The following is a 25,075-nucleotide window of genomic DNA, read 5'->3' on the forward strand; positions in this document are numbered from 1 at the left end:
TACTTTTTCTTAATTAAATCCCAGAGATACTGAAAAGACACAGTTACTAAGAATGTTATCAGTCTTGGTTAAAATTGAATTCCCTCCCAAATCTTTAAATACTGTTTTACTGCTCGGAGCTCATGTCTGTCTTGTGCAACCTTTCACATTTAACAGCCATGGTTGTAGCAACTTAACTGTAACTCTATAATTTTTATCCCTGTTGTGTCTGCTGTGCACAAGGTTGTATGACCGCTGGCACTAACTGTGTTATTAAGTTACTTTTCTCTTTCTGATGCCCGTGGCCTCTTTCTGGTCCAGCATAGGTTGTCCTGGTAATCACTGTAACATCCCGAAGCTGTTCTTTGATTGGTCTACCAGAGCAGCACTCTGGGCTGTCATTTCGTATTTGGGAAAGGGAGGAAGTTCATGCCCACAGACAGGGCTAGATTTGATTGGAATAATACTGGTGTGCACTGAGCTCACAGAAATGCCCATCTTGACAGTGACAGCACTGTACGTTTGCTGCGATGCTGCAGAAATGGAAACCAGCCACCAAGACAAATCATCTTCTACTAGTTTTTACTGAAAATTGTAGATATGAATGTCTTTCTTCACAAAAGCCATTTCCATGGTATTAATCAGTTTGTAGGCTTACATTTTAGGGGGATTCCAGGCCGTGTATGTGTGTATGTGTGTGGCAATTTAATGGAGAAAAATAAATGAGTCTGCATATTTATAGACTGACCAGGGTCAAAAGACAGAGGCAAAATACAAAGCCCTGCCTACATCATTATTTTGGCCCCTTGATGAATGTCTTTCATTATTAAAAGTCTAAGCTTTCATTTCAAGATATTTATTGTTCTTCAAATGAAAGAACAATAAATGCAATGTGTGGACTGCTAGGGTGGTTGTTGTGTGTTATCAGAGTTAAACAAATATAAAGCTATATTTAAATAACAGAGTTAGAGTTTTAGTCCAGGCAATCTGCAGATAACTAAAAGTGTCAGATTTGTTTTAAATAAACTTAGGATGCTCAATTTTCCATATTCATTATCCTTATTCACATGTGTTTTCTGTTAAACACAGAAAAACACTGCAGACAGACTGTGACATACTTCTACAAAGGGCAAATACCCCATGACTTTGATTAATCAGTCTCATTGGAATGATGTCACATTTTCTTTATTTTCTCATACAGAGTGCAAGTGGAACAGATGGTATCGGGGAGTAACATATTCTCATTAGGAGGTCCAGAATCTGCATATATGAAAGGGAGAACGAGAGAAAAGGGGGAGGGGGTAAAATCCTCAGAGTTTTGGCACAGATCAACTCTCTGACCTTCTGTCCAGTCTGCTGGCCGACAGGCAGAAATAAAAGGATGAAGCAGGAAAGGAAAACTGACAGGCTCTCAGTAGCTCTAGATCTGAGTCACCAAAATCAGTAATCACTGATATGTTGCTTTCACAATTTACAGGACATTTGTTAGGAAAAAAAATAAATACACAGCAATAAGACATCAGTTTGAGCCTGTACTTTCACTATACTTAAAAAAGTTAATGTACCACTGGAATATGTTTTTGCTTGTTTAGTTTTAAAGAGGATGAAGAAGAACACTTGGTTGTGTAGAAAAGCCAGTTCTATCCATCTGTCCTTTTGTTATTTGTGTTTCATTAAGTCACCATGATTTGCAGCAAAAAAATTATTTTGGGTTTCTGGGGTTGTCGATATTTGTTTAAACATAGAATGTAGTGACCTTTATTCCACCTATTACTGCCTGGCAGCTAAATGGCATGTCATGCACTTTGACTGATGTGTCAAAAAGGGAAGATGACTGTCTGGTTGAATTACTATGTGTCGAATTCATCGTATCTATTAGAACACGCTGTGGTTTCTTCCACTGACAAACACCTCCAATAGTAAAATGCTATGCTATGGCTCAAGATGGGAGGTTGACTCTACTAAGTTCTGCTATGTTGTACTATTCTCTTTGTACAGGTGAAGAAGTTTTGTTTGTCCATAGGCTAAACACATTTTAAGATAGCAGAACATGTTGTGTTAACAATGAAGGCCTATATTTAAAGTTTATGTTGCTTTAACTCTGTCCATCTCCTGGATTCATGTAGATTTAAAGGAACAATCAGCAATATTGCTGTTGTTTATCTGTCACAACTTCACTTAGTAACTATCAAAATAGCAGATTTATAAAGTAACACAGTACTACAGTAAATACTAGGCTACGTTCACACTGCAGGCGAAAGCGCATCAAATCCGACTGTTTTGAACCTGCAACCCATATCCGATCATGGTATGACAGTTTGAACAGCACAAATCAGATATTTTCAAATCCGACCTGGGTCACTTTCGTATGTGGTACTGAATCCGATACATATCTAATGTTTTAGAAAGCGACTGCTGTTTGAATGGTCATGTCACATTAAATCCGTCTTTTACGTCACTGACACAAGACAGACGCCAATTATCAGCGCCGGAGAAGACAAACGAGAAAGCATGGCGGCCATTGTTAAAGTACGGGCTCTCTTTTTTCTCAGTGTCCTTTTTTCTCTAATTAATTTGTCAAAATTCTGTCGGTTACGACTGTGCAGAAATTGATAGACTGCTGCAACAACACCTACTAGCTCTGTAGCCGCCATTTTTACTTCCGTAAACAGAGTGCGTTGTTTGTGACGTCTTCTTTTGCACATGCGGGCTGCTTTGAGGGCCGTGAACCATTCACACTAGAGCATGTTTGCTGTCACATTTTACTTGTAGTGTGAATAACCAGACAAAAAAAATCGGATTTGATCAAAAAATTGGAATTGAGCATTAAGACCTGCGGTGTAAACGTAGCCCTAGAGTCACCACAGACATCGAAGTGGCTCTGTTGTGTCTTCTTCAGCAACCATAAACAGTTTTTGAAATAGCAAATCAGAAACAACGTTGGATACATTTTTAGCATAATGTAACACCGTCACCCTGTTTAAAATATTAAGAGATAAGAGCAAAGAAATTCTATTTCTTTTCACAAATACATAAGTACATTATCATCATCATTATTTTTTTATTTATTTTGTTTTTTTGCAAAGTAATTTTCTTACATTATAAATATTTTAATATAAATACAATTAATATAAATATTAATAATACTGTACACTTGGGAATAAGTTACTACAAATGTAAAATGGGTAAACTGGACAATTTTACCAAAGTTTTGAATTTTCAGTTTGATATACAAAGAATTATTATTATTCCTGCCTTGAAATATGGACGACCTGAAATAACTTATACACCTGTAAACAGCACAATAGTACTCAAGAAAAATGGTGGAAACTGTTTCCTGAAAATACTCTGAATTCACAAACATTTAAAATCCATGTAATTAATTAAAATAACATAAAAATGAAATGAGACAAAAATCTAATGAGAACACATGACTAAAATTAGCAATTTAAAAAAAAAAGCAGGTGCTCAAACATGTTTAAATGGCTCAGTAAAACAATTCTGGCCATTTGCATTGAAAAGAGCCAGTTGGGGGTAAATCAGGCATTGATTAGGATGCCTTCCAGGAATCTCCCAATAGAGCCATTCCATCAGAGCCAGACTGGCTTCAAAATACCTCTGGATTTCAGATGAGTGGGAGGTGGATGTGGCATTAGGGTAAAGGATTTCAGATTTTCTGTTCTCTGTCACTTCAATACAAATCCCCTGTGTCAAAATGGCTGGCTGAATAAACACATTTGAACTGTGTCCTATGTAACTAACAGCAATGTCTGCAGTTCTGAAGCTAGACTGCCTCTTTGTACTTCTATAATTTTCTCATTCTCCACTGACTAGTCATCATGCCACAAGTCTGACCTTAAACCCAGAGAACATCAACACTGTCACTGACAAAGATCAAAAGAGAATTCATGTCTTGAAGAGATGGAGACTTGCAAGTAACAATGCTGTTATACACAGATACCACTGAATACAAGGGGCAGGCTTTTGAGGAAAACTGTAGATTTTTTTGCATCCATCTTGCATCCACCTACTCTCTCTCAAGGAATTATACAGAAAAGATTATCCTTCCCAAATAAAGGATACAATAATAATATTAAAGTAATTATTGTGTGTTTTAGTAGCAGTTTGCATGCATGATGCCAAACCACTAGTTCTCTGTGTTTGTTCTTCCTTCTTCTCCACAGCCTCTTTGATGGTGAAGTAATATAAATATGCTACAGGAACCACCAGTGGGAAAGTGGCCTTGGAAAAAGCCTTTGTAGTATGACTCATTCACTGTCCTACACAGCAATCACAAAAACACCCACAAACCTCAGGCTCTTTAAGGTCAGATGATTAGAAGCTTTGTTGCCAACAGGTCAAAGTATAAACACCAGTTATGACAGCAGGAGGAAACTCAGACCCATAACCACTTCTGCCCCCAACTATAAAGGTGAAAAGCAATGATGTAGTCCTTTTATTTATTTGTTTGTTTGTTTTCATCTGTCTTTTTATTAATTAATTTTGTCATCTGACATCTGTATGAAAATAAAAAAAATGTTTTTATTTTATTTAACATTGATTGCAGGCCAACTCACATACACTTGTGGCAAGTTCATTAGGATATTAAAAGAAGAGCTCAGACATATACACTTTAATATGACACATTTAGCTCATTAATTATTGCATACTTAAAATTAAGCAGAGGATATCAGTTCAATAGGTTCCCAGCACACATTTGCATTCACTCTGCTGATAGAATATACAGTCACAAAATGTGGGCTGAATGATCACATCTGGACAGAGTTCCACTAAGTGTGACCAAGACTTGAGATCAATATGGTACCAACAATTGAAGGAGATGCACATGTTTTATTGTGTAAATTCAGCGCATCTCGGCTTACAGTTGTGGTCAGAAGTTTACATACACTCATCACGGGCATAAATGTCATGGTAATTTGGGGTTTTTAATGACCTCTTTGAACTGTTGTTTTTACAGGATGAAATGATGGTACAGCACACTCCTTTAAAGTCTTAAGAAAACAAGAATTGTGAGCATGAGTTTCCAACAAGCTTCTGACATAATTTTGCTTTGCTATATGACCAGTTTTCTGGGCAGAATTGGCAGAGTCAGTTATAGTTGGCTGGTTTCCTGGCACAGACCTTTTAAGTGTAGTCTATAAATTTGCTTTGGGAAAGATTTTCCAGAAGCTTAATGCTAGCCTCCTTCATCCAGACCAAAATCAGTTTTGATGTGTATTTGTCCTTTTGAAACACCCAGTTGTAACCAATATGGTTGAACATTAAGTTGATGAGTGAGGTAACACTGAAGAATTTGGAGGTTGTTCTCTACTTCATTATTCCATCCAGTTTATGCAGTCCACCAGAACAACCTACAGCAAACAGCCCCAGAGCATGATGCTACCACCTTGCCTGACATTTGGTACGGTGTTCTTTGAAAGCCTCACAATTGCTCCTCCAAATATATCTCTTGCCACTGTGTAAAATTGCTCAATCTTTGTCATGACAAACCATAGTCAGCTTGCTTAGAGATTAATAAAGTATTCTGACTCATAGAAGTTTTCTCCAGAAGGCATGTGAAGGTGTTGTTTTTGAAAAGGTTGTGTTATTCATGGTTCACACCCTCTCAATCCGGCATAAAACTCACTTCACTGTGATTCAAAGTTCCAGAATGAGACATTTCCAACTTCTATAAATCTACAGTTCTCCTTAGATCTTGAATTCTTTGGACATCCCCAATGTTCTGAGTGCTCTCAAACAAATCCTTATTGTATCCTGGAAAATAGAAACTTCCAGTTCTAGATAATCATGATCACAAAGGAGATTCATTCATTCACTTTGTCAGTAAAAAAAAAAACACTGTAGAACCATCACGACCACTTATTAAATGATTTAAACAAAAATAGGCATATATTTGAGCACGTATGGATAAATTTGACCCTGTGTTGATTACAGAGAAACCAAAATAAATTCTTGTTTTTTTTTTAAACATGAACATGTATGCTCTATGATAATTCCAACACTGGGCATTAAACACATAAGTACAATCACTTTCATATCCACACTGAATGAATGTAAAGTTCTGTGTATCATCCCTGTTCTTTGCATCCTTAGTTTCAGTGGACACTGGTATGATGCACTTTGCTTTGAACATTTGAATTGTGATGAGTAGCTACAGGCTGGCCTCTGAATCTCTTTACTCATCGCTTTAGAGGAAAATAATCTCAAAAAAGGCAATACCTTTTATGACCTGTCACCATATTTTTGAGAAAGCTTACAGTAACTCATAGTCTTGCAGGCAGCCGTGATCTCTCTGTCTTCTTTTAAGATAAACAATTGCTAGACAATAATACAAAAAACAAACATTTCAAACCCATACAGCAATCAATACAATGAACTCTGCCATTTTTGCCTCAAAACATGGGAGAATAGGACTAATAGAAAACTTAAATTGTTTATGTCCCAAATCACCAGTAGTAGTCTCTAAATAACACTGTGAAAGTTTCTATTATTATTTAATTGCTTGCAGCATGCTGCAATGACCTTTCCATTCAATAAGATTATTGTAAAACATAATACAGAATACAGTATCTATTACTATTACACACCAACCTATCTTGGTTCATAAAGCACATATATGAGAAAAGTTGTTAGTTTGTAAAGTTTGTGAAGAATATCAAAAAAACAAACTTCTACTTCTTCATACCTCCAGTTATTGATCTTACTGATACTGTATCTTTTACTGATGTATGAATAATAATGATATAAAACCAAAAACTTTTATTTACTCTTCATAATAGTCTATGGTCTATGGCTGTGGTATAGCTTTTCTATTTCTATTTTCTTCGCTGATAACAATACAATAGAATTTGAAGAAATTATTATATAGTGTCACTTTCTTTTCATCCTCGCTGTTGTCAATCTATCCTCAGGAAGTGATTTTACATTCTTTATATTTAAGGCACAGCTCTTTCTGACTGCAGGTTATGATACCTCATTTAATCCTGTAGAAAAATACATATTTTTGTAAGACTAAAGAATAAGCAAAGAAGCACGCTAAAATCACTGAATCACTCTCTGCTTCAAAGTTGAAAGATGAAGAAGAAGAATATGACATCTAAATCAGATAGATGATGCATGAGTGAGCCTTCAGCAACATGTGGCTGAAGCAGAATTTTGCCATTTTAGGAATGTCTGAAAATCTTTTTTGGTCTTCAATGATAAATAACAGAAAATAACTAAATTCAAAATATCATCACGGGAAGCTGAGAAATGCTGCTTCCATGCTAATTGCATGATTTTGATGGCTCTGATCTATGCTTCTATGGTTTGTGTACTTTGTGTCCATGACTTAGACAGATCTCTACCCTCCATAGAAGACACAAGATAAAATACTCTGAGAAAGGTTCTTTTTAATGAGAAAGTTGTACCCTTGAGTAGTTTTATAAAGTGCCTTGTTTTTTCCTGAATCAATCAGTACTTTCTGTGTCAGACGATGGGAGAAAACTGTGAAATTATAACACTGTATCAAATCTTTGCATCTTGTAGTTCAGGCAAAGCACAGTTGTGCAAAAAGTCCCAAATATGTTCAATTTGTATTCCAACTGAGGAAAGATCTCAAATGTGGCATTGAAAATCCATTTAGTAAAGACCGCAAAAGCACTATATTTTAGCAATCTTTATTAATCCCAGCAAATTATGCTATATATATGAAAAAGGGATTAAAAACTAATAGATTTTAACGCAATAGCTTCACTGAAGGTAAAGGCACATGAGGGCAAAGCTGCTCTGTTGTTTTCAGTCCTTTCTCTGTTCCCATATTTCAGGCTTGAATCTCTGCCAAGTGAGATACCATTCCTCATTCTGGAAGAGAAATTAGAAGCACTATAACTTTGCAGCTGTCCAGAGGTAGAGTCCCTTGGTAGCTCATATCAGTTCTAATCTCATAGTCTAATTCTCTTCACACCTGTAACACTACATGGTTTGCCTTACTTGCGTGACTATCCCTAAGTTCCGACACACCTAATCCAAAAACATGAGCCTAGTGCTGCTGAGTCGGGACAATAATATTTTGGGGAGGGTAGAGAAAGAGGCAGAAGGCTGTGGAAGCAAGCACTTTTGCTGACCACAGCCTTCTATGTAATTATTTATTTATTTCCTTGTTGAGTTATTGCTGGTTCACTCTAGTATTTTGACAGCCATCATATTTGGAGCATGACAAGTTTAATTTAAATAGATATGGTACAGAAATTCAAAAAATAGCCCAATTTCACTGTCTGAACAGATGTAATTGGGTGGTGTCAGCACTGTATACAAATGTGTTAGCAATGCACTTTTTTCCTGTCAATCGGTAATTTATTAGATGATTTGTGAAAAATGCAAGTGCAGGAGCTAAGATTTAACTAACTTAAAAGGTGATCAAACACTGAAGGTCGAGAAAAAAAACCCCCAAACGAACATGAGATAAAAGGTATCTAGCATGCTACAACAGTCTACTGAGCCATTGCTGTAGTAGTACCCTGCATTGATCAATCACTATTATTTAAGCTCACAAATGTTACATTTTTTACATTTTTTAGCTAATGACACACATTTCACATTAGCTTTCTTGTTTTTTTTTTCTTTTTGCTTTGTTGAGCTTCCTCTATTTCACTATTTGATATGGATGATCACGCTTAAGAAGCGAAGAGATTTTGCCTTTATTTTGTACAACTGGAAGAACAAGTGCTGATTTTCTCTTCTGTAAGCCTTGATTTACCAGGGCTCTAGAGTGCGACCAGTTTGGTCGCAAATGCAACCTAATTTCTCAATGGTGTGACTAAAAAAAATCCTAGGTCGCACCAGTGCGACCAACGGTTCGAGTGAAATAAGAAAGTCTCAGCAGCTCTGAAAGTCTCTGTGTGGTCAACAACAGACACAAATTATGCCCATATCGTGGTCTAAACCAATTAGCGATAGTCAAGGGCGGAACCTCGCAGGTGCCCATGCCCAAGGTAAGATGTTCAGATATTGAAATGTTCAGTTCGAAGCCTTTGAGGCATTTTTAATTTGGACTTTTTTTATTTTATATATCTTGAGATATTTTAAGTTTAAATCTCAGCTCAGTGAAGCACTTTAAGCACAAGAACTTATTCAGTACCATATTTTTCAGACTATAAGGAGCACATAAAATCCTTTGATTTTCTGAAAAGTGTGCCTTATGTATGAATTCTGGTTATGCTTACTGACCACGAACTGATTTTATGTGGTACACGGTGCTCAAAAATCTGTACCCAAGTTTTGCACTGTTGCACCTAAGAAAAAAAGTTAGGTGCACCAGTGCAACCATGGCAAAAAGTTAGTCTAGAGCCCTGTTTACAGTTGTTTTATATTGCCTTCTTCATTTAAACTTTTCCTCAGTGTTTCCCAAGTTTCCTGCACATAGATTAGAGTACTGCAAGTAAACAAATACAGTATAATATACACTATATACTGACTGAAAAATGTATGAATACTGTTTTTTTAAAGTTTCTATGTGGCCACTAGAAAACATAAAAGCAATTTAATCATCAAATGGTGCAAGTAATGTGTGCCACGAATTAGAGCCGAGAAAAAGAAAAACTGTAATTGACTGCTTGCGGTGGTAATTGCAATATATTGGACTGGAATCTACTCCTGCTCAGTCAGAGGCTAATAAACATAATTATTCTGTTCATACATCTATGTACTGTTACTGTTACTCACCCCGAAATTTGTCAAATCTGAGGTAATTGCCCCAAATCCCACTCTAAAATATCCTGGTGCAACCATTAATATAAAAATGTTCCAAGAACAAACTTAAAAATGTTGTCTATTTTCTTTATCCCTTTTTTCAGGTGAAGCTATAAACTGTGATTGAAAATGGTAATCATCAGCTGTGTGAGGTTAGCTGGCGTTAGCTGAGGTTAGTTCATAGACAGCAGACTGTTAGACTTGATGGATAGCATTAACAACCTGCTAGCTGCAAATAATCATGTGCACTTCTGAAAGCAGTCTATGAACTAACCTCAGCTAACACCAGCTAACAATGTTAGCTCGGTGGTGAGTAGTCTTCAGTAATAGTAATAAATCACACAGCAATTGTACATTCAAGTAGTTGTAAAAAGCATGACAATATATTAAGTAATATATTAAGTAATATACATATATATATTAAGTATTCAGAATACGTTACTCACATATAGTAACTTAATGGAATATGTGACAAACTACATTTTGGGGCATGTATTCTGTGACCTGCAGTGGAATACATTTTAAACTAACCTTCCCAACACTGAATGTGTTTATATTACACTGTTCCAAAAAATAGTAATGTCAAAGTATATTACTGTAATTTTTTACAGTTTTGTACTGTCTTCCTAGGATATCACTCAATTTACATAAGCAGACTGTGATCTTACATGTCAAAGGTAAAACAACATAACATCACTGTAAATATAGTAAAACACAATTTACTTGTTTTTAAAATATATTTTTTTGTACATATGCATATTTAGATCGTAAAAATACATCCAGAAACAGCTAGTTCTCTCCCACCATGCCTTGGGACATGTGCTGCTGTTTAGATGTTCTTGTTTTATTGTTTATGGTTAGTTACTTTTAACTGTTATCTTGAATGTTGTGTTTGCGCCGTGGTGCAGAGTCACTGACAGTTGTTGTCTTGTAGCGGGATGTCACTCATGTACCATGAGTGACTTCTGTTCTGCTGTTGTTGAACCTTGAGGCACATGGACGCACCGGAAAGTGTTTAAATAAAGAGCTCCCCCCTAACAGCTTGTGGTTGAATAACAAGCTCAATCTCTTTCTTTGAGCTTCTTAGTTAAGATTCCTTTGCATGCCACAATATAAATCAGTTCACGGCCATGCTGTACTAATTATATTTAAAAAAAAATAAATGTAGAGGTAGGGATTGCAATTAATATAAATCTCAAAGTATTCACAACATTCCTGAACAGAAATAGGCCTCTGCACCTGGGGTGACGGTGTGGCCATGAAAACAATGTGATATGCCATTGGATGTTGGGACACATAATAACATGACGCTAAGCATCGGCCAATGAATGTGAACTAACAACAACAAGGTCGCGGGTATGGCTGCGACCGTAGGAAAGAATCGTGCATTTTACAGTTTTGTTCTGTTCTTCTAGAATATCATTAAAGTTACGTAAATAGACTTTGACTTCACATTTCAAATGTAAATTAACGTCAAATCACTGTAATGTAATGAAACATAATTGTCATGATTATTAAATGTATCTGTCTGTACATATGCATATTTAGATTGTTAAAATACATTCACAAATGTATCATGATTCCACAAATATCTGTCCGCTATTTGAAAGATTGAACTGTTGAATTCAAATGTAATGCTATGGTAAAGTATATAACATGATCCCTATAAGCTTGTGTTACATCACATAAGTATTATTATCATTGCTAGTTAGGGCGATCGTGGCTCAAGAGTTGGCCGTTCGCCTTGTGATCAGAAGGTTGCCGGTTCGAGCCCTGGCTCTCGGTCGTTGTGTCTGTGGTCAAGACGCTTCACCTACCGCCTACTGGCGATGGCCAGAGGGGCCGATGGTGCGATACGGCAGCCTCGCCTCTGTCAGTCTGTCCCAGAGCATGCAATCCATTATTAGTTAAACCAACTGTTAACTGTATATTTCTGGACATTTACGTATTATGATTCATATTGCCACATTCATTGACCTTGTTTATCGGTAATTTCATTGTTTGATCACGTTACAATTAGAGATGGACCGATCCCATATTACGTATCGGTATCGGTCCGATACTGACCTAAATTACTGGATCGGATATCGGCGAGAAATAAAAAATGTAATCCGATCCATTAAATATCAAAAAAACACCTCACAAAACTTGCGACACGGCGTAACTCGCCTCATAACCGTAGCACGTTGGAGCAGTATGCATCACGTGATAGAGCGGCTGTGTGTATTTGTAGCCTCACTAGCAATCCGGCATTTCATCTCCGAGGAAGTTATCCCAGAGAGAAGTAAAGCAAGTGTGTAAGTTCATCTCTGAATGTTTGTAAAGCATTCCCATGTTAAGCTTAACAACCGATATATGGAGCGACTGCCTCTCTCTCTTCCTCTCCTGCGGCTACTTCAATCGTGAAACTGCTTAATGATCAGCTGATCGGCTTTTCTGTTGCGAGTCCGTCTCTCTTCTTTGTTTTTAGCCCACTTTGCACCAGAAAGAGGAAACCAGCGGCTGAACAACAGCAGCACGCTTAACCTTGATAAGCTGTTGTTAGAATTTATTTAATATTACTTTCTACACCAGGATCCTTTTCTACGTAGCTGACGGCTGGTAACTGTGCAGGGGCAGATCTAGCAAAGTTTAGCCAGGGGGGCCGATAGGGCATTAACAGGGAAAAGGGGGCACAAAGACATACTTTTCTGTCTTATTCTCATTTAAAATGTCTCGCTTTTAATAAATAATTATCTGAATCTTACACCCAAAGTTTTAATCTGATGTAAAATGTATAGAAGTCCATTACTGTATATAGGAACAATTAAGTCCAATATACGCTATACTTTCCTTTGGGAAAGTACCATCTGTGAATTCTGCAATTCTGTTGAAGAAAGATGTTGAATCTATTTAATTATTCTTGAAAAATAATTTATTTCTGTGCATTTTTTTTCACCCTGCATCAAATTAAAGTTGATTACGTCGATTAAGCATCATGAGGTGGAGGGTGGGGGGTGGTTCCCTATTTTTTTTTGCTGGGAGTTTGCAACCCTATTAGATAGCAGAAATATTAAGCAACCTAAGTACTCTTTAAAATACCAGAATAGGAAGGATGGAGCAGCATTATTTTAGTTTTTAGAAAATTCCTCAGTTATTCCTCAGAGCATGGCATAAAACTAGCAAGCTAACTTCATGCTAACCTCATAAATCAACTTTTTCTATTGATGTCAATAAACTTTATTGTAACACCTAGGAGAGTTGCCACATTAATCATTTTATTGAAGATGAAATGATTTGGGCCATTTGTAACATTTGTAACAAGTTGTCAGCAGCAGCATCAGCACTATCATGTAAAAGTAGGGACACAGCATAAATCAAAAGTAATGACAAAAGTAGCCTGGATTGTTTTCCCTCTAAATTTTAATAGTAAACTATAAAATAGCTGATTAACCCTTTAGTTTAATAATAACTAAATAACAGTATAAGTCTTCAGAAGCATTCACCATATTGTCATAAAACTGAAAAATGTTTTCTACCTGTCATGTAATATCTTGCCTCAAGCTTTTTAACCAGCTGCTTTAAGCCCTACTTTTCCACCATGTAACCATATTGGTAATTTCCATCCACCGTCTGCTGTCCCTCTCATATGTAGTGCAGTTAGCGAGTGCTCCAGTAATGCTCAATTGTTTAAACTTTGTTTGCACATCACCTCCTCATTCATGGCCTGCTTGTACTTGAATCTTGTGTTTTTGCCTCAAGTAATGAAACAAGCTTGTTGTTTCCTGCTTTGGCAGGAACAGTTTTTGTTCATATTTTACAAAATATTATACTTTTTGAAGGGGGTTTTGAACTGCCTTGCTTCTTAGGTACTAAATCATCAGGCTGACACATGACAGCTCTCTCAGCCTGGGACTGTCTCATTGTTGCACACATGCATGGCGTAGATTTTTTTTTTTAACTTTTCTGGGGGGGACTTAAAGACCACCAAAAAATGTTTGTTTTTTGTTTAATTTATTAGACAAATTTTAGAGTGTACTTTAAAGTTAATCACTGTTATTTTCTACATGAAATAAAATGAGTTGCATCATAAAAATAGCATATTTTCAAGTAGAATCTATCTTAAAAAAATAGAGTTCACATTATAAGGCAGCAGTGTGTAAGGCCAAAACTGACGGTGACCACTACTGAAATAATCCACTCAAGTTTGATCAGTGACTATTACCTTTAGGATTAGTATATCAGAGATTCTTATTTTCAATTTTTTGAAAATTTTAAGAAAAAAGTCAAGAATTCTGACTTTTTTCCTCAGAATTCTGGAAAAGAAGAACATTGGCCCTCATCCTCTTCCATACATATGTGTACAAAATAATAAAATACATAATTTAGTATGTAGTGCTTCAAGGTGATGCTTTAACATTTAAAAATGTTGTAAAAAAAATCATAAAATATCCCCGTTTTAGTATAGCCCTTGCCCTTTGTGCTCGCTGAATGTTCTTGTCTTATTTGTTTTGTAAACCTGACCTCTGAATTCTGGATCTTGTCCATTTACAAAGTTTTCAGATGAGAACCAAATTGCCTTTTGTGGGACAGTGAGAGGGAATTACTTGGTAGAGCTCAAGAAAATCAATCTGGAGCTCAACATTAGCAAGATAACAGGTCTTATAGAGGTTTTCCAACTAAGCTTGTAATCACAGAAACCTGTCAAATTTGAGAGAGAGAAAGTCTAGATACTGCAGCTGGCTCATTTGTTCCAAAACATGCAACATGCTTCTTTATTTTCTTTATCTATAACACCGAAATTTCTCATCCATGGGATAATAAAGGTTTATTCTATTCTATTCTATTCTATTCTATTCTATTTCTTCTGGCTGTATGTCTCTCCATTATGCCACTGCTGCTTGTGATGGTATCGGGAGTTGACACAAAAACAAACATAAAAGACAGACTACATCAGAGTCAAATTACTTCAGAGTCAAATTGTAGCCCACCACTAGTTAAATAGCTCAAAAATGATTGATGGACTTAAGCACGCTGACCTTTTAAATTAACTCTATCACAAAGACTTCTCTCAGACGAGGCTACCAGTCACAAACACATTTACTTCCTCAAAGCTTTTCACAATAAAACAGGATACTTGTAAAAATGAACCATATATAATGCAAATGCTCTTTTAAACTTAAATGAAACACAGTGTACTCCTTTCTAAAGGAATTTCAAAATGTTTCAAAATACTTCAACCATTATTATTTTACATTTATTAACATGGATTTCAACATTTTTAATATTTCAACACATTTTAATAAATTAAATTTTTAACCTGGTTACAAAAAATAAGTTGATTAATTAAAATAAATCAGTAGGGTAGTACATAATCAGGGGCGGATCTAGAGAAACTTTCTTAGGGTGGCATGAGGGTGGCAAAGAAATCAAATGGGGTGGTAAAATCAAAGCCTTTTTTTTTCAAACACATATACAGGTGGTTACATATGGTTAAAATGATTCAAATGCAGTAAGTATACACGTTTTTCATATAAATATAGTCTATAACTTAATTATTGTCTGTAGCCCACATAATTACACACTTTAGTTACATAAAACATGCGAGTTTTGATCTTATGTACTGTATAGCCTGTATAATAAATAAATATGTAGCCCAATAAGTATAAAATCCAGAAAGCTACACAACATGGGGCGGTTCATTTACAAACACAAGTCTAACTTAAGTTTCACACTGTTTTTTGTTAGAAAACAATCACATTGTTACAGCTTAAATTACAAAAAATGTCAGAAATCTGCACTGTCATGAACAAAAATTTAAACCTAATTTTTCATGATTTGTTGGATTAACCCACTGAGGTCTGAAATACAACTGGCCATTTTTGACTCCTTTTGAGTTTACGTTTGTATTTCACCCTCACATTGTTTCATTTTTTTTTTTCCCCCCTTGCCTTGTTTGGGATCATTCTTTTCAGCTCAACTGAATTTAGTTGTTTTTTTCACTGACATACTGCATTAGTATTACTGATCTGAAATCACACAAAGAACTTAAAATCTTAGTAGTATTTTTTTACTGTAAAAAAAAAAAAACAGACATGTTGAATAAATTTTTAGAACTTGAAATGCAAATATAAAATGTACATTTTGTAAACATATACAACTATTTATCTAAAAATGCAGCCAATACACCTGCCGTTTTTTTCATTTTGTACAACCATTTAAAAATATTACTAAAACTAAAATGAGAGAACAATCAGGTGTTGCAATAAGATGCCCCACAAATTATGTGTGCCAGTAAAAAAAAAGTTTTTCCACCAAAAGACAGAGGAGAACAGCACAGGGATAAACCTGCAGGCCTGACAACAGCAGGTGTATCACTCCGCTGGTTTTCTACTTAGTGACAGTGTTTACGTTGCAAATGTGCCTTTGTGACATTCATTAGTGCCCTCACTGACACACAAAACAAAACAATGACTACACAACAGAACAACTACACAAGACAACACAACACACTAAGTATACACTCCACACTAAACGTCACAAATCTCCCACATCTAAAAACTCTCTCGCTCGCTCTCTCTCTCTCTCACTCGCTGGCTGGCTCTGTCTTGCTGCCGTTACCATCACTCCCCAAACTCTCCCCTCTTCCTAAACAACCAAATCCCACGTGCTGACTTTTTTTTTTTTTTTGATTGGTCGACATGGTACATTTTTCCACCGATAGGAAAGAGGTGTTTTTTTCCCTTTCCTTACTGTTCCTTAGCGTTTTTTACTCCTTAGAAAACGCTTAAAACACACACACAAAAACGTGACGACAGTATTTAGAAAAATGCATGGCTTATATATATTATCATAACTCTGGATTTACTGGCCTGTAATTAAAATTTAAAAACTTTGAAGTCCGAACTTTCAATAATGGCTGAAATAGAGACTCAGCGTGGCTGCAGCATGTTGCTATGTCAGCTTACATCAGTCATGTGATTTGGAGGTGCAGCGTGTCCGTGGACCACGGAGGGTTAATAACACTCACCTTCCTTCCATTTCCAGAGTGTAACATCCAACCACCTGTGTAAAAAGCGAAATTCCCATGGTGTTGTTCAAAATGTGCTCTGGCGCAATCATAAACATCACTTGCTATTGAAAACAAGAAAAAAGCCGGTCAGCGCTATGGGCTGAACCATTTGTTAATAGCGGAGGGGGGGACACTATGCAATATATTCAGTCAAGGGCGTCGATTTGGCATGGACGGAAGGGACGTGTCCCCACCAATATCCAGCGATTATTGAATTGTCCCCACCAATAATTTGATCTCTTCGAGTAAAGAAATACAAACCCGATAGAAAGAAAAAAAAGATCTGTCAACGTCTCATTCACCCAGCGGTGCAGAAAGAGTTAAATTACGTCCTCTACTGGAGTCCTACCTCATGTGACAAATATGGCCAATGTGATTGGCTGTGCCTTTCAGGGAGCTCCGTTTAGTTTTAGCAGCGGCAATCCTGCGCTGTGAGGAGCTGCAAGGAGGAGAGGATGGCAGCAAAAAGGAAGAACCTGGTTATAAGAAAGTATTTTTCAAAGAAACCTGTAAGTCACTTAAAGTCAAGTTCACTCATAAAATGTGTCCGTCATAATAACGTTACAGGCAATACCAGGCCATACATGCCAACCCTCCCGATTTTTCCGGGAGAATCCCGAATTTCATTGCCCCTCCCGAAAATCTCCCGGAGCCACCATTCTCCCCAATTTCTCCCGATTTTCCACCCGGACAACAAAATTGAAAAACCATATCCTAGATTGGCCCAGCCAATTCCAGTTTCCAACAATGGCTACTACTACTGCAGCTACTTAGTATTAATATTACTCTTATTACTCTTTCTGGGTCGCGAAATCAACTTTTAACATATTTTCAGGCGAGAATGTAGTTGTGTAAACTTCAAATAACTTAAACATGTTATTGTTTGGCCTTTTTCAGTGTTTTATTTGTTCGTGAGTAAATCGGTTTGGCTGAGATTAAAGTTATTAGATTAGATTAGATTAAATAAAACTTTATTAATCCCTCGGGAGGGTTCCTCCGGGGTTTTCACACAGCTGAATAAATGTCAAACAGAAAACTGATTAAACAGAAGTGTGAGATGGTCGAGAATCTACGCAAGCGTCCGGTTATATTTTATTTTATTTAGACAGCAAGGAGCAGACGGCAGAGGTGACGTAATTATGAAGGCTAGACCCCCCCCCCCAATTTCACAGTCGCTCAATTCCGGTCTACCCGGCTTTCGGAGGACCCGGCCCACTTAGACCGCGAAGGCCGGGTCCTCAGGTGGACGCAGCCTCTGAATTTGGACACGGCCGGAAATTTTGATTCTAATTCTGAGGTCTCAAGGTTGGCAAGTATGTGCTAGGCTTTGGCCCACATCAGTCTAAAACTGTATGTAACCATGAAAAACGTGTTGCCATGTCCACCAGGACAGTATAATATAGACAGTATAGTATAGACTCCTTCACATAATGGACATTGAGTTGTTGTGTGGGGCACCAGTAATCCATGTGTGTTGCTGTAACAGTAGTTCATGTTTAGAATGAAAAGTCCCAGCTCACTGAGTTGATCGGGGCAATAGTGCCTAAAATGTTGCATAATTTTGCTGAGAGATCTTTTACTTTGTGGTAATCTTAGATGAGTAGTTTTATGGACAAAAACCACCAGGTCATTCAGTGTTCCCTTAGTACTAATGTGTAAGAGATGTTGGTGTACTATAACTGAAGTAATGTTGTTAGGTCCTTAAAGTCATATTCTTTTATTGTCATGACTGTATTTGAAGCTTTTTTTATTTTGTATGATACCTGATTTATATGGAATATGGCTGAAGTAAACTAAAGTCTAAAATCAGTCATTTGTTTAATAGTAATTTAACATTATATAATTCACATATAAAACTATGAATTGTAATTTTAAATGGTTTAAAAGCATGTAGAATAACATATGTAGGCAGGTATATTTCTCCTTTTTTTTTTTTTATCAAGAAGCAAAGGCAAAAAGGAGAAAAAAAAAAAAAAGAAACAGGGCAGGGTTCGGTGGTTGAATCATCCGTCCCCACCAATGCCAAAACCAAATCTACGCCCTTGTATTCAGTTTTAGCATTTATATTCACTGTTGACTGTAACTATGCTCAAACTGTTAATGCTATCTTATTTTAATAAACAACAGTGTTATATGCAAAACTGGGGTGGCACTTGGGGTGGCAAGGGATTATTTTAGGGTGGCACTTGCCACCCCATGCCACCCTTCCTGATCCGCCCCTGCACATAATGACTCCTGTTTGTTTATACATAGTCCATATTCATATGTATCATGTTGATAACATCAGTGTTAATATTTGTAAATTTAAAAAATTTTGGTTATGGTATGTTTGGTATGGTTTCTTGATGACAAATCCTAGTTGCTTGAGGTACCTTTTCGTTACTAGTACTAGTACATGAGACTTTCTCAGTCCCAGAAAAACAAATGTTTTAAATGTTTTATATCTATGTTATACATGTTTGTCAGTGTTAATTTAATGTTTTCTGTGTTTTTAACATTCTTACACTACATTGAAAAAAAAAAAGGAGAAAAAAATATGCCCAATAGAGGAAGATGGAGACAAATAACAGGTTAGTGTTCTCTTTGTCTGCTGCTGTTTCAGTGCACATTGTACTCACACGAGGTTCTATACACATTAATGAGATTGTGTTTGTTGTGGAAAGCGTTCTACATTGATTGATGCTGCTGGGGACTTTGTGGCGCTTGAAAAACGATAGCATATTCTCCCACTAGAATTTCTATTGTAGGTCTTATTTAAAAAAGGAATTGAAGGAAAAGATACAAGTGGTTTTCAAGTTAAGATTAATTCAAGCTCATTATTATTACTCTATTACTTGACTTTATTTTCTAATGGTGATGAAGGATTGTTTAAGAAAAAAAATGAAGTTAATGTAATTTGACAGAAAATTATTTTGGTAAATGTCAGCAAACGAAACAAAAAGCACCACAGCTACCAAGAGATCACTGCCGAGAGTTATTGTGTTATCACATGCCTATCAACTCTTTTTGGTGGTGGAAAGAAAGAACAATTCTCTAGGTCAGACTCATAGATTTGTCAGTCTAAGCAGAAATGTTGTGCCATCTCTCTCCCAAGTCACCTCTTCCAGCTTATCCTGGGTGATGCCGAGGCATTCCCAAGCCAGTCACAAATCTCTCATGTGTTCTGTGTCTTTCAGACATGACCTAAACATACCTGAGAGTTGTCCCTAAGAATACTAATCTAATGCCTGAACCACCTCAACTGGTTATTTTTGTTGCAAAGAAACTATCTATCCACTCTACGAGTGTCTCTTGAATAATGGAGCTCTTCACCCCATAGCTGTGGGTGAGTCCAGAAAGCCTTTAGAGGAGTCACTTCAGTCTGTTATCAGAGATCAACACCTATGGCCCAGACACACTAAAAAAGTAAGTCGGACAAGTAGACTGGCCAGCTGCTGTCCTGTTCTGGCCAGTGACATTATTTCACCTGTGAAGCAAGCAGGCAGATGCAACAACAATAACAGAATTTTTATATCAGTAACCTATTTTCATATTACATGAAGCATAATAAATTAATGAAATAAAACTGCAGTTCTTAGTGGTGTCGCAGGACTGAACAGAGTGAGCATTTCACTAATATTTGTGACTAAAATCGAGAAAAATATTCAACCCAAATAGAGTTTTGTTTTTCACAACAGCAGTTAAAATGACACTGTTATAGGTGAAGCTGGCCCATTTCTGACACACACAAACAGTGGGCAGCAATGAGGCCAAAGAAACAAACCCAGGTGGAGTGAGAAATAATTTTTTCTTGATTTTACAATGATAGCATCTCACCTCAGAGCTGTCCCAGAGCATACTAATCTGATGCTCGAGCCACCTCCACTTGCTACTTTCACTGCAAAGAAACTCCTACTCTATCTACCCTGAGCACCTCTTGAATAACTGAGTTCCTCACCCTATATTTGAGGGTAAGCCCAGAAACCCTTCAGAGGAATCACTTCTGCCTCTTATCAGGGTTTGACACAACCAATGGCCTGGGACCATGAAATATGTTGGACAAGTAGATACTACTGCTACTGCTACTGTAACTGCTATTAAAACCTGTGTGGTTAAAAGCCAATAAGAGTCCTTTATCAAACTACCTATTTAACAAGCTCAAACGTCATAAAAGATGGCTTTTCAGCTCTAAACCTCTGTACCTCTATGCTTCAGACTCAGAGAGTCTAATTTTATCCTGACTACTTGCCCAACCAGCTCTCTCCCAAGCCACCTCCAGATCCTCCCTGGTGATGACAAGGCATTCCCAAGCGAGTCACAAATCCCTCGTGTGTATATTGGCCCTTTCAAATATGACCTAAATGTACCTATGACTTGTCCCTAAGCATACTAATCTAATACCTAAACCACCTTATGTATCTATCTGCAAAAGCATTAACTGTTTACATATTGCAGCCACTTTATACATAATCCCCATTGTCAGAGGCTCAAAAGCAATTGGTCACCTGAATGAGAAGTGGTTTTATGGCCAAGACAGGCCTGTTTGCTCATTATTTCGTGGCCAATTTGGCAGTTAAAAATCAGGAGCTGATTTAAACTTGCAGTTGATATCTGTTCAGTGGAACTTTTAATACAAGGTCCAGATGGATACTGACACAAATAAAGGAGGCCATGATTAGTTTGAAAAACAAAAATCTATCAGACCGCACAAACATTGAGGTGTGGGCAAAGCAAAATATGTGGTTCATTTTGGATAAGTGGAAGAAATTAGATGAATGGATTGATTTTTTAAAAAGAGGCACTGTCCACCTGAGCAACAGTGAAAGGCCTGAAAGATTAATAGACACCTTAAGGAATGTAAACACAGGGGGTTTATAACAAAGTGCAAATCACTGGTTATACCCAGGAACAAAGAGGACCAGATCAGACTTTGTAAGAAGTTTTAAAAGCCTAAAATGAATAGAAAAGCATGGGCATGGAGAGAAACAGCGGCCAGGGATCAAACCTCCAACTTTCCAATGAATAGATGCCCTATACTTAAATCATCCAGGTACTTCAAGTAAACAACTTTAAGTATTAAGTAGTTTTTAAGTATTAATAGTGGAAATATGTTTGACAGTGATGGCTCAGACAATGTGAAGATATTGGTTTCCAAATCAACCTCTATGGTCAGTGTCTAATATTAAAAGAATGATCATAAACAGAATGTAAAGAAAGCCAAAAACATTGGCTCTTCCTTTACAACATTGCTTTTGTAGCATTGTGATAGTGTGGCAGACATGGTATCAGAACTTAAAGTATCAGATGTTGTTTGTCTAAACAAAGAGAGGCTTTCTCAGTGTCGACATGATTACACTGAAGGCTTTTATGGGAGTAGTGTATGGCACAGGATGCTAAACCTCTTTCTGGAAACTGGATCAATTTCCAGAAACCTGAAGCACAATCAGAACAAGAGTGATAACCTCATCAGAAGATTAACACAAGCTTTGTTCACTGGGACTCCTATAATCAAGATTACTGTAATAAGAAGGGTATCTAATAGTGATGTCAGAGAATGAATAGCAATCTATAAACTATAGTACTTCTAGTGGAAACAAGGCCAGACACTTAAAGTGGGTGAAGACATAACTACATCTCAGAGTGAATGACTGAAAACATTGTTGCAACAGAAGGGTGACAAAAAGCAGGTTATACAACATTACAGTTCACAGTGCAAGTATGGTTAAGCTGCAATAAATATCAATTTAATAAGGATTAGCCTAAAAAATGCAAAAGATGTGATGAACTTAGGACCCTGCACACAAATACTATTAAGAGAGTCTGCAACATGTGCACTAGAGTATGCAGGCCTCGATACAAATCCAACCAAACTCCAGATAGCCACATCTATTTTTTTTCTTGCACTTTTTTTCTGCAATGTCTTAAACTAAGGTAAAGTAACCATTACCCAGTTTCTACATTGTCTAATTTGCTGAGTGCAACTCACTGAACTGATCTTATGCAATGCAGGCTTAATAAAAAAGAAAAGAAAAAATGGCTGTTTTGAGGCAGTATCTTCTTGAAATAAATTAAACCATTTATTTGGTTTGCTTTTCCTGCCAAAAGACTGAGAGAGATGTGCAGTGAGGATATGTGTTCTTACTCAATAGCCAAGAGAACCAGTGAAGCAACCAAATCAAGACTGCCCCGAGAAATGCCAAACTCAACATACAGAAATGTGGCACGAGACACAAAAGTAACATGTGGCATTTGTGTCTGAGAAATTAAGACTGAAGAATCTTAATTTCACAAAACAAGAGCTAAAACCTTTGTGTAGGTGAGCACTGAAAATGTTCATGAGCTGTTCTTTTGCATTTAGAGTGAGTTTATTTTTAACACGTCATGTAAAAATGACACCTGAGGCGTTTACAAATGATTGATGTGTAATTTCAAAACTGGTACAGAAAGCAGACATGGTGGAGAAAAGATAAGTAAAGTAATATATTACAGTAGCCAAGCATTAAATCATGTCTTTTATTATGGATAAATCTAATGTTTCACAAAATTATATCTATTTTTTCTCCATTAGAATAATATGCTCTGCATATACAGAGTACAACATGAGTGTAGGAAGCTGAATATATTGAGGTAGGACTGACTAAAATCACACAGACACTGGTAAAATACTATGGGTGGGTGGAATGCTTCTCACGTATGCCCCAAATTCAGCTCTGTAAAAGGACAGAATAGGACCTTGAGGAACAACAGAAAACACACATTAATAATTCTTTAATAAATGTACTATAATGAAACAGATGCGCTGTCATGTATATTTCCCGTGTACTTTAAACACAAAGTTTCTAACTCGGTTAAATAATAAGCTAAAGTCATTAATGTCATCCTCAAAACCAATGCCAAAAAAACATAGTTTACGTAATACCACTAATTACATGTTACCCTTCCGTAATGTATTTGTGTACAGATGCAAATACATTTCTGTACAATAATTTACTACATTTTATTCTAGGTTATAAGCATCTTAGCTAATTCAGCCTAGGACTTCAGGCCAAAATTACGCTCTTGATTTAAACAGACCTTGGAACTGCAGTGCAGCCTCGACTACAGGATCAGTGTCACAAAGGACCAATTGATCTATCTTCTAATTATTACCTTAAGATGTTCTGTGTGCAGCATCATACTAGCATCCAATCAAATCCAATTAACACTGGTGGCCCCCTCCAGAAAACTGCATTATAGAGGGATTACACAGCTATCTGTGCTGGTCTGATTAATGGCTGCAGTAATTAATGCTGAAGGGGTCTGTCCGAGTGCCTCAGTGTAGAGGAGCATACAGCAGTGAGCCAGCTGCAATGAAAAGAGCTTACACTCACACACATGCATACACCAAACACCTGGATGCTCTCATGCATGCATAAGTTGCACACAATGAGGCGTTATTTGTAGATTTTTGTGCCTTGATAGATACAGAAATGGGCATGAACCTAAGCAGAGAACCCAGTCCCATACATACCCACATTTATAAAGCCTTTTTCTACCGTCACTGACCACTCAAAATAGTTTAGATTATTTAGACTAGAAGGCACGTTTTCACCATGTATTCATACAACATCTAAACCAGACACACACACACACACACACACACACACACACACACACACATGCATACATATACATATAGAACAACTGTAATTAGAATTGGAAAATAAGAGAGAAAGGTGTTTGAGATTGCACAAGATTGTAATAAAGCTCATAACTCATTTTTATTTTCCCAGATTTACCCACATTCAGGCATTTAAGTGCTTAATGTACTCAGTGTGCTTTCATTCAGAATACACACAGAGAGAGGGAAAGAACACACTGGGTAAAAGAGTTTAACAGATGTAGAATGACAGCTACAGAACTGAGCTAAATGGAGTTACAGAACTCTCCTCGGTTCAAATCAGCAGCATGCTTCCTGACATTCTATTTTATAAGATGCTTAAAATGTGCATGTCATCAACAAAGTGCAAGTATCACATCTAACTGGTAAATCTAGCCCATCCAGACCATTTTTTGGTCTGGATGGGCATTTTGTTTTGTATATTTCTGACCTTAAATTCAAATCTGGTTTCATATAACGTGAGTAGTAACCTGTTTTTTTTTTTACCCCTAACAAAATTGTTTTATTGTAACATTTATAAAATTCAGAAAAAAGGGGAAAATCTGGCACTTGAAACTTATCAAAGAGACATGCTGTTATGTATAATTCAAGTATACAAATAATTCATAAAGCAATCTACTCACAGCATACAATTCCACAGATAACATCTTCAGCAT

The 25,075-nt window shown here is 36.8% G+C and overlaps 1 protein-coding gene and 1 long non-coding RNA gene across 4 annotated transcripts in view; one reads left to right on the forward strand and one right to left on the reverse strand.

The window, feature by feature from the left end:
• Window positions 1–25,075, reverse strand: part of LOC100701892 (leucine-rich repeat-containing protein 4C) — a 158,221-nt gene that overhangs the window by 78,815 nt on the left and 54,331 nt on the right. The window lies entirely within an intron of this gene.
• Window positions 1–25,075, forward strand: part of LOC102081014 (uncharacterized) — a 71,010-nt gene that overhangs the window by 25,969 nt on the left and 19,966 nt on the right. The window contains exon 1 of one of the 3 annotated variants that reach the window (XR_269418.3): window positions 19,306–19,350. The exons of 1 other annotated variant lie outside the window; for it this stretch is intronic. This is a non-coding gene — a long non-coding RNA (uncharacterized LOC102081014). Of the gene's footprint in view, window positions 1–19,305; window positions 19,351–25,075 lie in introns of those variants that run through there. One more of the 3 variants, XR_003220914.1, reaches the window with a different exon arrangement.

The sequence above is a fragment of the Oreochromis niloticus genome, linkage group LG7 (assembly GCF_001858045.2).
Source record: "Oreochromis niloticus isolate F11D_XX linkage group LG7, O_niloticus_UMD_NMBU, whole genome shotgun sequence".
NCBI classification, from domain to species: Eukaryota; Metazoa; Chordata; class Actinopteri; order Cichliformes; family Cichlidae; genus Oreochromis; species Oreochromis niloticus.